Source organism: Passer domesticus, chromosome 4 (genome assembly GCF_036417665.1).
Source record: "Passer domesticus isolate bPasDom1 chromosome 4, bPasDom1.hap1, whole genome shotgun sequence".
NCBI classification, from domain to species: domain Eukaryota; kingdom Metazoa; phylum Chordata; class Aves; order Passeriformes; family Passeridae; genus Passer; species Passer domesticus.
The window spans coordinates 45,204,609-45,217,826 of NC_087477.1; the positions used below are offsets into that span (position 1 = coordinate 45,204,609).

Here is a 13,218-nt window from a genome sequence, read left to right on the forward strand (position 1 = left end):
AAGCAAAAGAAACAGGGCTGTAGGGGTCCTACCCCAGTTGTGCACATGCAGATAGGGAAATACCTTCCAGGCACAATTATGGTAAAGGTATTCCATCTTTTCTGGGGAAAAAAGCATGCTTTTGTGCCTCTCCAAATAGCCTGCTTGCTAAGGCACACAGCAGAGCAAACAGGAAGAATTAAGAGGTTTGCATGCAATTGGAGAATTCCAACTTCATGGAGATCACAGACATGGGTAGATACTTCATATAAACATGAACAGTTTCTATGGGTGCTGTGCAGCATAAGGAAGGCTATGGTCTCTCTGCCACAAGATATGAATGAAATTACATGTCCCGATGGAGACCTGTCACAGAAGATAGGAAGAAGGCCAATACACTGAATACCCTCTTTATCTGCCTCTTTGCAGATAAAACCATCCCTCAGATATCCCAGGTCGCTGAAAACCACTGGAAAGCCTGAAGCAAGGCAGATTCTCACAGTGGAGGAGAGACAAGTTAGGAAGCATTTAAACAAACACAAAGATCCATGGGCCATAATGAGATGCACTGCACATATTGAAGATTGGCTGATGTCATTGTGAGAGCACTCAATCACTGAAAGATCAAAAAGGGTAACAGAGATCAGGTGAGAGGAGGAAACTGAGGACTGGAAGAGAATAAATATCACGTCTACTTTCAAGAAATTCAGTCCCAGTCTCACATTGATGCCTAGGAAAGGAATAGAGATAATAAACCTGAAAGTCACTGCCAAATAGAGGAGGGAATAGAACATATTTGGACATGGTAAGCATGAATACATGGAGGGGAAATTGTGCCTGACCAACCTGATAGCCTTGCACAATGAGCAGGCTGACCCCAATGGACAAGGACAGAACACTGAACATTGCTTATCTTAACTTTAATAATGTTTCTGTCACAGCCTTGCATTGTTTTCGCCCTGAAGAACCGATGAAACACTAAATAGATGAATGGGGAGTAAGGCAAACAGAAAAGTGACTGAACTGCTGGCCAATAGAGGTTGTGGATCAGCAGCACCAAGCTCACTAGAGGCTAGTCAAAGGCACACACCAAGTGTCAATACAAAAGCCAATACTGCTCAGCAAATCATCAATAACTCACAAGTTGAGACAGAAGGCATAGATACTGCAAAACTAAGAGTAGTTGACACATCAGAAAGCTGTCCTGGCATTCAGAAAAACCTTGACAAGCTGAGAAATTGGCCAAGAGTAACCTCATGAAGTTCAATACAGGGAAAAGGCAAAATGCTGCACTTGGCAGGAATAATCGCATGCATGTTGGCAGAAAAGGACCCAAGGGATAACAAGCTGGCCATGAGCCAGCAGTGTGTCCTTGCAGCAAAGTTCCACAGCAACCCTCGCTGCACGAGGAAGGGCATCACCAGCATACTGAGGGAGGTCATCCCTCCTCTCTGCTCAGCACTGTGAGCCATCCTGAATGCTCTGGTAGGTGGGCCAGAACTGGGCCCAAGAGAGACAAAGAGTTACTGCAGCAAGGCCAGCTGAAGTTTACGGAGGTAAGTAAAGGATTGGAGCACTTTTTGCATGAGGAGAGGCTGTGAGAGGTGGGGGCCTTGAGAAGAGAAGGCTCAATGGGGTCTCTCCTATGCTTATAGACACCTGTCCAGGAGTAGAATAAGGAAGGCAGAACTTCTCAGTGGTATCAAGTGAAAGGACAAGAGGCATCAGGCACAAATGAAACACAAGAAAACCCATTTAAACACCAGGATTTTTTTTTTTCTATGGGGATTCTCAACCAATGGCACAGGTTGCCCAAGATGCATCTCCTAAATCCTGCTGGGCATAGTCCTGAGCAATGTGTGCTAGGTGACCCCATGACCCTGCTCTGACCAAAGAGCTAGCCAGTTTCCAGAGGTACCTTCCAACCACAACAATTGTATGATTCTGAAAAGTTATTTAACTGGTCTCTGCCTAAAATAAATTGAAAGGAGGTTAAATCAATCACCCATGAAATCTCTTCTCCACAACGCATGGGGGGGAAAAAAATGCACAATCAACTCTATTGTGCTTTAGCTAGTTTAAAGACTTTAAAAGGTTGTAGCTGAAAGCTAGAAATATATATTGTAACCCTGACGCTAATGAATGCCAACATGTCTTTTGGACTCCTGGATATTGATGGCAAGATTTTAAAACCATAGATTAAAAGCAACTGGAGAAATTCAGATACTCTGATCCAATTAATTGTGTGTCTCTCTCTGCAGATATTCAAAACCCAGCTGGATGTGTTCCTGTGTAACCTGCTCTAGCTGACTCTGCCGTGTCATGGGGGTTGGACCAGATATCTCCGGAGGTCTCTTTCAACCCCAACAATTCTGTGATTCTGTCATTGTGAAACATAAAATTTTCCCCTAAAATTCCTGCTGCTAATGTTCCTAGTCTCTCATGAGAAAGCAGAACATAAATAAACACAGAACTTCAGTTAGGTATTCACACCTGATATTTAAAATGGATTAATAACAAATGCATCAAATGTATTTCCTTTCATAATAGAAAAATATACTGAAAAGCAAACAAACTTTGCTCTGACCACTCAAAATAGTTGGCTAACATGCACCCTAAAAATGTGAGTCACCTGTATGATGTTCAGTGGAACAGAATTTCATGGCATTTTATACTAAATGAAAACACCAACACTTCTGTAAGCATTAATAGATTTATGGCAGCATCTCCCAAAGAACTGTTTCACTCATGTGGAGACATCAACCTGTGGAATAAGTTTTATAAGTCATGAAGAACAGAGGCACAATTAGACTGGAGAAAACCTGAAGAAATACTTTATAATCAACATATTACTTCGAGTAAAAAAAATCCTTTAGCAGTTGAAATCACATCTTCAAGGGATCAGATAAAATTTTTATTTTTCCACAAACTTTTTCTGCCTGCAAGTTTAAATTCGAGCTGTTGAAAAGATAGGACTACAAAACATATTTTAAATTTTCTACTGACTTATTTCCTTAGAGAAAAAGTAAACAGCATGTGCCTGTTTTATTTGTTGCGAGGCAAAACAAAGAACACAAGTTAAACAGAAACACAGTGTATTTCTGCACACAGGTACTCATACAATGGCATGCTATATGTAGACAGTCACATGGGCATCTTTTGTGTTCATGTTGCTATGGAAACAAACTTGTGTGGAATCAAACATGATTACAAAGACATTCTAGCTCTTGAAACTATGAGTATGAGAGTTATCTTTTTTTATTTCTTAAATCAAGGATAAAAGCTGGTTTATAAGGTTATAGAAGAGCTGCCAGTAGCTAAGAGCATGTGAAGCTAACAAAATTGTAACATCTTAAATACAAAGACTTTTCATTTCATAGTGTTTGTATACTGAAGTGTAACTTCAGAGACTAGACTAAAATGGCAGTAGATGATGGCATAAAGTAAGGATGCTATGGATTTTGCATTCTACAGAAGATGAGGCAGACAAACCTGGCATTTTCTTTGATTTCTTCGAAACAAAATTTAAAGGAAACTTTCACTGTGGAACTAGTCATCTCAAACAGCATACCCATTAAAAAAGGGCAAATGAAAGGACTATGTTATATAGATTTAAGTTCCTGCTTTCCTGTTTTTTCACAGAGCATTAAACAATCTCTATTCAATACCTGTATCTGTTTTATTTATCTTGGTCCATCTGCTCTGCAAATGTTCTTGCAAAGCAGTTTCCCATGGCAACACCAAATATCACATAGTCTCAGTTTTCCATCAAAGCCCTTCTAACTGATCCACTCCTGAATTTCAAACAGCATATTTTTCTGCAGCATTTAAGTAAATAATAAATGGAGTATTTCTTCAAACAAAAAAAAAATCCACATGAATGAAAAAAATGCCCATTAATAAGCCCCTCTCTTCAGGCATTTATTTTTGTTTTATTGTTTTAATAATTTCATTTTTCAAGAGGATTACATTTAAACGGTCTAAGGCAAGGTGGGAGATGTATGTTATTTAAAAAACCCTACCAATCCGATGGCACTTTCTACTTTATTAAAATTTCAAAGTCATGCACAATTTGTTTTGCTACATGCAACATAATAAGTTTTAAAGAATAAGGAAATATGTTGATAAGTTTTGGAATTTTAAAGACCACATTGGCTGCTTACTGTGGGACAACTTCTGATAGACATCACCTACAAATTATTACTAACCAGCCCCTCTAATTTTTACATCCTCATATTTATAGTGATCTAAACAATGTAAATAGGAGGAAAATTTCTCAACACATTTTCATTCAAGATAAACCAATAACACTGATTTCATGAAAGGAACTCCTATTTTACCTGAGATCCTATCTTGAGAGCTCATTCTCCCTCAGTTAAGACATGGAAGAAACATACATTTTTAAGTGAAGTTCTCGTGAAAAACTCTCTTAAAGTAAGCATCAAAAAATCCCAAACTCTTCAGTAAATATCACCCTAGTCCTGAGCACACTGATTCTGTGTGAAATTGCAACAGAAGTGTTGTTGAAGCTGTACATGAAAGAAGAAATGTTCAGACTTAAGAAAACTAACCTACTGAATTTCAAAATCTGATATCTTTTGTTTTAGATTTGTCTGACCAAGACCAGCTAGGAACCAGCCCTGTGGAGATCTGAAAAATAATCTAACCTTCTGGGCGACTCCCACACCACAACACTTTAGTTTATGGTAGTTTATAGCCTAGAGCTACTTTAAGAACTACTACAATTTAGCAATCTCGGATCCATAACAAACAGCAGGATTAAATTCCCACAATAATTTTCCATCAGCATCCCCTCCTGTCCTGGTTATGGCTGGCATAAATTTACTAGTGTTCTTAGTAGCTGGCACAGTGCTGCGTTTTGGATTCAATGCAGGAATAATGGTTCTAACACGCTCCTGCTTTTGGCTGCTGCTCCTGGTTTGGTTGGAGCAGTGCTTACCCCAAACCAAGGACTTCTCACTGTCTTGTGCTGTGCCAGTGAGGAGGTGCACACGAAGCTGTGAGGGAGCATAGCTGGGACAGTGCCCCCAAATGGCCAAAGGGATGTTCCCTATCCCAGAATGTCACACCCAGTATATAAACCGGCTGGAAGGGGCCGATCACTACTTTCAGAAGGGCTGGTCATCCATGAGCAGGGAGTGAGAAGTTGTATTGTGCATTACTTGTTTCTCTTGGGTTTTAATCATAGAATCAAGTCCTCTTCCTCTTTTTCATTACTAATGTTATGATGAGGATTATTTATTTTTTATTTTGTTTCAATTATTAAACCCACAAACCCTTAATCCATAAACCCTACTTTTTTCCCCGATTCTCCTCCCCACTGGAGGGTAGAGGTAGGGAGTGGCTGAGTGGCTGCCTGATACTCAGTTGCCAGCTGGGATGAAATCACCCTACTTTTCCCTATAATTTCTTTGGGTTATTCTTGGGTTTTCCCAGGCACACTCATCTAGTCACCTTGGAATTTGGCCCAAACACATTGTGCAGCTTAGTCTAGATTTCTGGTCTCTATGGTGAAATTCTGTACAATGATTTGCTATTTTTAGTTAGAAAGGCTTCTTTACATGTTTTAGAAATAAATGACACCATGGACTAAGGAAGCAAAATGTGGCATTTCTACAGGGCAGATCTACAATAGGAGTACAGCTCAGCTGGTCTGTTGTGTGTGCAGCAAGCCAGTCCACTTTGTGAATACATGCAAATATTGCTGGAGGGATAAACCAAAATACAAATACACGAGCCCTCTGCCTGCAAATAAGAGCAGATAAATATGCCTTTACAAAACCACCTGTATGCTCAGCTGCTACCTTTCCTGTGGTTTACTACCCATCAGCCAAAATACACTGCCTACAATTGTCTGTGTACAGTCATGAACAACAGATGCATTTTTTCATTCCACTCTAAAAAGTTTTATTCTGCATTTTTAATAGGCCATTGAAATAAGCCTGTGAATTTCTGAGTGACATGTTTGTGATTCTAATGCATTTTATTTTCCAAGCAGAGACAGATAGTAGTACTGATTCCATCAGTCACTAGGGTCATCCTAAAAACTGCTAATTCAATCCTTAATTGTATAAGCCTAACCATGAATATGTTTTATTATTCTTTACTGTATACAAAGTGTTTCTCTTAAATATGTAGGTTGGTTTTCTTGGTTTGTAAGAAAATCAAAGTTAAAATGTTTCAGCCAAAACTACAGTGAAAGCTATATAAAGAACATTAAGTTTCCATCAAACCACATATATTTTGTGTTTACCTGTCCATAGGAGGATTAGATTTTGACTCATTTTAAAATGCCATAGTAAAAACATCAGTGATGAAGTGACCAGTAATAGTAAAATTTCATCACATGCTACTACCTGTGATACATGTGAACTGAACTGGCTACAAAGCAGAGCACATTTTAAAAAATATTTTTCAAATATGCTACTTCAAAAGTTATGATTTAATCTAAAAATAAAGAAATTCTTAGAGGACTAACATCCTGCTTTTTCTGAAAATCTGAAAGGCTATAATAAAGACTTTAAGTTATTACAATCTATTCTGCAAATGGCTAAGCAGCCAGGACTGTGTTCATTTATACTTTGTCCTTTTAAGCTTTCAGGGTGCTGTGTAGCCATAGTAACTATGTTTTTTCTCTGCAAAATCCATTAGCTGGTTTCAATCTGGGATTCAATACTACCATAATCAAAGCCAAAGATTAAAAAAAAAAAATTGTGATTAAGAAAAAGATTGTTGGCGACAAGCATTTCTTTTAAAAGCAATTTCTGCATATCTATGCTTTATACATAACAGCAAAAGAAACCAAAAGATTAAAAAGGACATCAAAAGATAAACTCAAAATTAATTTTAAAACTAGGTTACCATCAGGAATTACAAATGACTACCTCAAACTAGATAGTTCAGAAGACTAGGATAAGCTCTACCCTCCATCCTATCTGTATGGTGTTTTTAGTCACAACAGCACTACACTTCAAATGCCAGCTCAGTCCTGACACTGGTTACAGATAAACTAAACTAATTACATGATCACTGTTTGCTTGAACCCTAATCACAAGAAGGTACACTTGGTAACCAGGACAAGGCACATTTTTTGCCAGCAATTGGTATATATTCCACAGATGGAATCTGACAATGTAGGAATATATTCCACTAACCATTAATTGAAAGATAAATTCCTTGAGTCTTAGTACTGGATACCATATTCCTTAACTAAAAATTTTCATTGCCTCCTCAGCTATTTTACTGTTAGTTCATCCTCTGCTGATTTTTCAAATTCCATTTGCTTCTGCATTATATTAGAATCAAACATCATTCAAAGATAAAATCTCTGCCATGGCAAGAGTGTGCATATTTGGGCTGGGGAAGGGGAGGATATCCCCTAATAAAAGAATATTATCCATACTGGCATTTTATTTCTGCATTCTAGCTCCATATCCTGCCATAGCCCTTCTTGTAACAAGCAACAAGAAAGAATGGCAAGGCTGTAGTTGTATAGGATAAAGAATGACTGCAAGATTATTTTTAGGAGACCACAAAAACTGCAAAATGAACTCACACTTGCATTCAACAGAATTTTTTAAAAAATAAACTTCATGAGTTACCTGAATCCAAACCTTCTCCTTTTTCCCTACAATACACAACTTGTAAAGCCCTGACTTTACTGAAGTTAACAGCAAAACTGCCACAACCTTCACTGGAGCAAAGATTTCACCCCATGTATATTTAATGGCAAGGATGACACAAGAGGATTAAAGGTCAGGCTTTTTCTGTCACTACAGCAGAACACCAAGTCACATCATCATGGCTCCTACAACTGGCTTGTCCAATGATTCTGTGATCAACAGCCTGGCCCTGGTCTAAATCAGAATGACAGTACTTTCTACAAGTCATGGCATAAAGCAACATTAACAGTTTCCAGGAGTTCAGCTCTCAAAGAAAAATGCATAAAGTGCTTCTTTCCAAGTACTCTTGGTTCTGCCTTTCAAAAGAAGAACTGACAGAGGCTCACCTTTACTTCAAAACACTATGAGCATACTGAGGAAGGCAGGGATGTTCTTAACAGAACACTCTGACAAGACACCTTTTGTCATTAGCAGTGACTGCACAATTTCATCCAATCAGCTAGAGAACAAAGTACTGCTGTATATATTGGTAGAATACTCTATGAACTGAAATCCAGGAGAAGATATACAGGTCCTTTCCTTTTTCTACCCAGTCTTCCTGATGCAAAAACTCAACAGGAAGCAGCACTGATGGCAAAAATCACAGGAAATCAAATCCAGCTCTGAAGAGTATCTAGAAAAATAGACTTACAAAAAACAACCCAAAACAAAACCAAAACCCAACCAAACTGCCATCACAACAAATCAGAAAAGCTGGAGATTTCATGCAATGTAAAGAAGTGTAGGTGCTCCCAGCAGACTTGCACGTGTTGCAGAACCCAATGAGAGCTTCTGCAAGTAACACAGCTTAGAATTCCTTGATAAACACAAATAATTTTCTGATCCCATAGGCTTTAAATCAAAAGACTGCACAGCACTGTCTACATACATGCCTGTTTAGGTAACCATAACATTCACTTACAGTTATTCCATAAAATTTTTGTCAAAATTCAAAAGCCATTTTTTCTTCTTTTTCTCATTAAACTAAGAGCGACACCAAAATTTTAGGGCACATATTTTCATAGCTTTGGTTTCTCCTGGATTTAGTTAAGGTGTTAATGCCTTTAAAGACCTAAGAGTAATTCACAAGTTTTAAATTATGAGGAAATACATGCTAAACCTATCTACAAAACCTGAAGTACTAATTAAAATAAACTTGGAAGAAAAAAGAAAACTTCTGATGACTAGTTGTTTGGCATTAGAAAACAAAAGAACTTCACACCAAAAAGCTGCCCATGTCATCTTCATCTGAGGAGGCTCTCTAAGGATGTTTTCTATGTCCAAGGATATTACTTCTTTCACATAAACCACCCTGCTTACTCTCCATGCCAGTATCTGCAGTTGCCATAGTTACCATTTTGCATGACCACACTGTGAGTGGTGACCTCATATTCAATAAATCCCCAAAGGCTCAAAGTCTGCAAAATATTTCAAGGTTTGTGCAGAAATTTTGCCATGAATTTTCACTAAAACACTGGCAGGTGCCAAGGCACACTGAAACAAATGTCTCTTTGAAGACTAGATTATTTTATTTGTAAGCTTTCAGCCACAATGAGAATATAGGAGGTGAATGAAGGTATAGGAACCAGAATCACAGCAAAAATCATTAAATATATTCTAAGAATTTCACCATGCAATTGGGATTATGATTCAAACAGTTTTGAATAAGAAAGATGACCCAAGTGGAATCAGGTTGCCTCTTTCCAAATTCCAAAAATGACAAAAATCCTTAAAAATTCCTAAAAGACAAGTTAGTAAACAGGGCCCAAGTTATAGCATTTATGGATTTACCTTCCATAGATGCCTTCATCACAGTTACACAAATCACAAATCACAGTTACACCTTCATCACATGAACACAAATGATGCTATCAGAAACTTTTCTCTGGCTTGACAAATGGCAAAAAACAAATGTCATGACCATAACACATAAGTCACTTAACTACAGTTTCATAATAAACAAAAGCAGATATTTCTGCATGAGGTTCCACAGGTTAGCCCTTAGGGAATAGGGAATATAAAGAACTCTGCTTAGTGGAATTCTGTGCTGTGTTTGAAAACTTTAATGTGATACAGATTACTATTGACTGATATATAAAATTCAGGTACACATTGCATCTCTCCAAAAAGCAGAATTTCTAGAAATGAATCTACATTTACTAAATGCAGTGTTGGATCCTTGGACCCTGCTAGAAGATTCCAAAGAAAAACTCTTCTCCCTACTTTTCCCGCAGATAAAGAGCACACACACATGATTATAAAAAATGTCTTATCTTCAAAATATGTGATTGTCACAATAAATATAAGGTAAAGATTTAATAACTTGCAATACTCTTTTAATACATTATTATAAACTACATCCCATTCAGTTTGTTCTATTCTGTTAGATCAGGTGCCTTACATGCCACTCAGCTTTTGTTTCCCATACCCCAAATCAAAAGAGAACGTGATGAGATGAAAAGAACCCATCTGGATTACAAAAATATGATGCTAACAGGGAAAGGAACCTAATGGAATTATGAAAAAATCATACCCATCCACTTATTAGCATACATAAAACTTGTAAATCAGAATTTTTTGTCACAGAGCATCTCTAGCTCAACAGTTAGCACTGAGGATCAAATGTCAGAGAAGGTTATTTTCATATTCATCCTGTGATCTTTCATATGCAAAGCAGCATCACCCTGTTCCTTATCTCTCAAAACTGCACTCTTCTATGAACATACTTGAAGACTCTGCATTGGTTTTAACCTTAGAATAACAATGACTAAAAGCCATCTGTGACAGCCCAGCACCTTGCCATAGATGCATTTATTTCCCTGCTTGGTATGTTTAGCATCTTTCTCACTTATATGTCACCAAATTGTTTTAAGTTACTCTTCTGATGACACTAACCCTGCTGATTTCAGGTTTCCCCATGTAGACAGAGAAACTAGGATTCTTGTCCTTCCACCCTGTCCTGACATGAAAACAAGAGGAGACTGGAACATCAGTGGATTATCTAGAGCCGGATGAATCAGATGTTAATGCTTCCCATGAACCTCAGAAACAAGGAAAACAGATTTCTGTACTTGTTGGGTGGCTTTTTAGATGAATTATGTTAACATATTATTGCCTTCTGCAAAATATTTCAGTGTCTATGCACAGACTACTGCATTTCCATGCATATTTAAAAATCCTTGCTCACACCAACAGCTAGTATTAATCAAGTTTTCCATCTAAAATCAAGAGGGATCAACAATGAAAACTGTCCACAGCGCTGAGCTTAAAGCACTGTGGATCAGAAGCACCAAGTCCAGCTCTATGCCAGTCACCAAAGACACACCCCAGGAATCAATAGGAGCCAACAGGAGAGCCAATATTGCTCAATAGCCCCATCAATAACTTGCAAGGTGAGACAGAGTGCCCCTTCAGCAAGTTCACAGACAGTGCAAAACCAAAAGCAGTCGATACATCAGAGGGTTGTGCTGCTATTAAAAGGAACCTTGACAGGCTGAGAAAAGAGCAAAAGACATGAAACGCAACCAAGAGGAAGTGGAAAGTCCTGTTCCCCTGGAGGAACACCAGACACCAGTATGGGCTGGGCACCAAATGTCAGGGAAGCACCTTTGCCAAGTGGGACCTGACAGTCCTGGCAGACAAGCTGACCGTGAGCCAGCAGTGTGCCCTCACATCAAAGACAGCTCAGAGCAACTTGACCTCTCCAGGAGGTCAAAACCAGTGCTTCTTTCCCTCTGTTCAGTACTAGTGAGAATCATCTGTAGGGCTCACTCCAGCCTCAAGCTCCCCAGTACAACAGAGCACAGTGAAAGAAGTTCAGTGAAGGGCAACAAAGATAACTAAGGGACAAAATCACCTTTCTTATGAGAAGCTGACAGAGATAAAGGCACTCAGCATGGTGAAGAAGCCTCAGGGATGGGAGGCATAAAAGAGATTGGCATTTTCAAGTGGTGACCAGTCCCAGGACAGAGGGAACAGGACACAAACTGAAATAGAGGAAATTGCAGTCAAGCATCAGGAAAGCTTTTCTTATTGTCAGATTGGGCAAACATTGGAAAATGTCTCAAAGGTGGATTGTGGAGTCTTCATTCTTTTATAAGCTCAAAATATGACTTGATACAGCCCTGTGGTCCCTTCCAACCTCAACTATTCTGTGAGTCTCTTACAAATGAACATGTCTGGTTTTAAAACAGTGAACCCAGGCAAGGATTCTAACCCACAGAGAATTAGAGTGTCTACACAGCGTTTTGTTGTGATCCATGTTCTTGCATAGAGTCAACTTCATGAGGAACTGAACCACTCTCATTATGTCTGTCTGTTGCTTTGAAAGAAATTATTCTCATATTCATCAGCAACATTAGTGCTCAATTATTTGTGAAAAAAAAATCTTAAATAAACTAGGAAAAAGTATTTACAGGAATAAGTATTCAGTGATTTTTTTTGTCAATTGCCTTACACTATAATTTTTTCATAATGTGAACACTTGGATTCCATTGTGTAGATTTTTCAAAGTACCATCTGATTTTCAAGTCCTCATAGATTTTGCCATTAATAAATCTAAATCCCCGCCATCCTCATTCACTATACAAAACAGGCATTGCATATCACTCAAAATGCAAAAAAACACTCTCAAAGTTTGAAATTCTCTATGAAGTGAGCTGTATCTCTCATTTTGCATTTTCTACTTATCAGACAACTGTTTTACAATTTAAATGTTATGTCAACTCATCCATAACCTTCTTTTATGTTCTATTTCAACACTTTGTGAATAGAATATTAATCTATTGTTTAAATTAATATTTAATTGAAGAAAACTCAGTTTTCTCAAATTCATGAACTGAGAGTTTATACTACCTAGTTGTCAAGTGACATCCAGCAAGCTGTCATGAGGCAGAAGTGCTACACATACATTCCTTTCCCCAAATGCTGGCTCCTATTACAGACCTCCATTCCTAACAGAGCAACAGGGAATCATTCTACCTCTCCCTGAAACAATTTTTCCCACCTACATATCCAGCTAGAATTTTTCCTCAATTAAAATCATCACTAGCTTTTTTTTTTTTTAATGCTAAGTTCATTTAAACCTAGGTGTCTTCCAGGCTTAGTTAACAGGAGGCTGCTAAGTTGACTCGTTTCCTAAAATCAAGGAAGGAAGTAAAAGCAGATTTAAAAAAAAAAAAAAAAAAAGGAGGATTTCTGAGGCATTACTGAGTTGCAACTTTTTATGAAACTACATCTGCAGAAACTAAAAGGAAGTATAACACAGGATGAAGGATACATAACCAGCAGGAGGGTGCATAAACTTCACTAGGTCACAGAGAATCTGGTACTTGCTTTCTCATGACAATAAAATACACTGGGGATGACAGGGAAATAAGACAGGTGTCATAGTCATAACACAGCCTTTCACTTCTGTACTATGATTTCTGCAAAGAGGAAATAAAATTTGCTATCCCTGATGGTACCATTTGGAAGCAGCATTTAGGTAACTGCCTCTCCCAGTGTGCCTCTTTGCTAAATTAACAAAGTTAACAAGCTAAAGGAAGTACAACTGCAG

At 38.1% G+C, this 13,218-nt stretch overlaps 1 protein-coding gene across 31 annotated transcripts in view; it reads right to left on the bottom strand.

Annotated features, from left to right (window-relative positions):
- The window catches only part of MARCHF1 (membrane associated ring-CH-type finger 1), a 232,011-nt gene that overhangs the window by 150,136 nt on the left and 68,657 nt on the right, over positions 1–13,218 (bottom strand). The window lies entirely within an intron of this gene.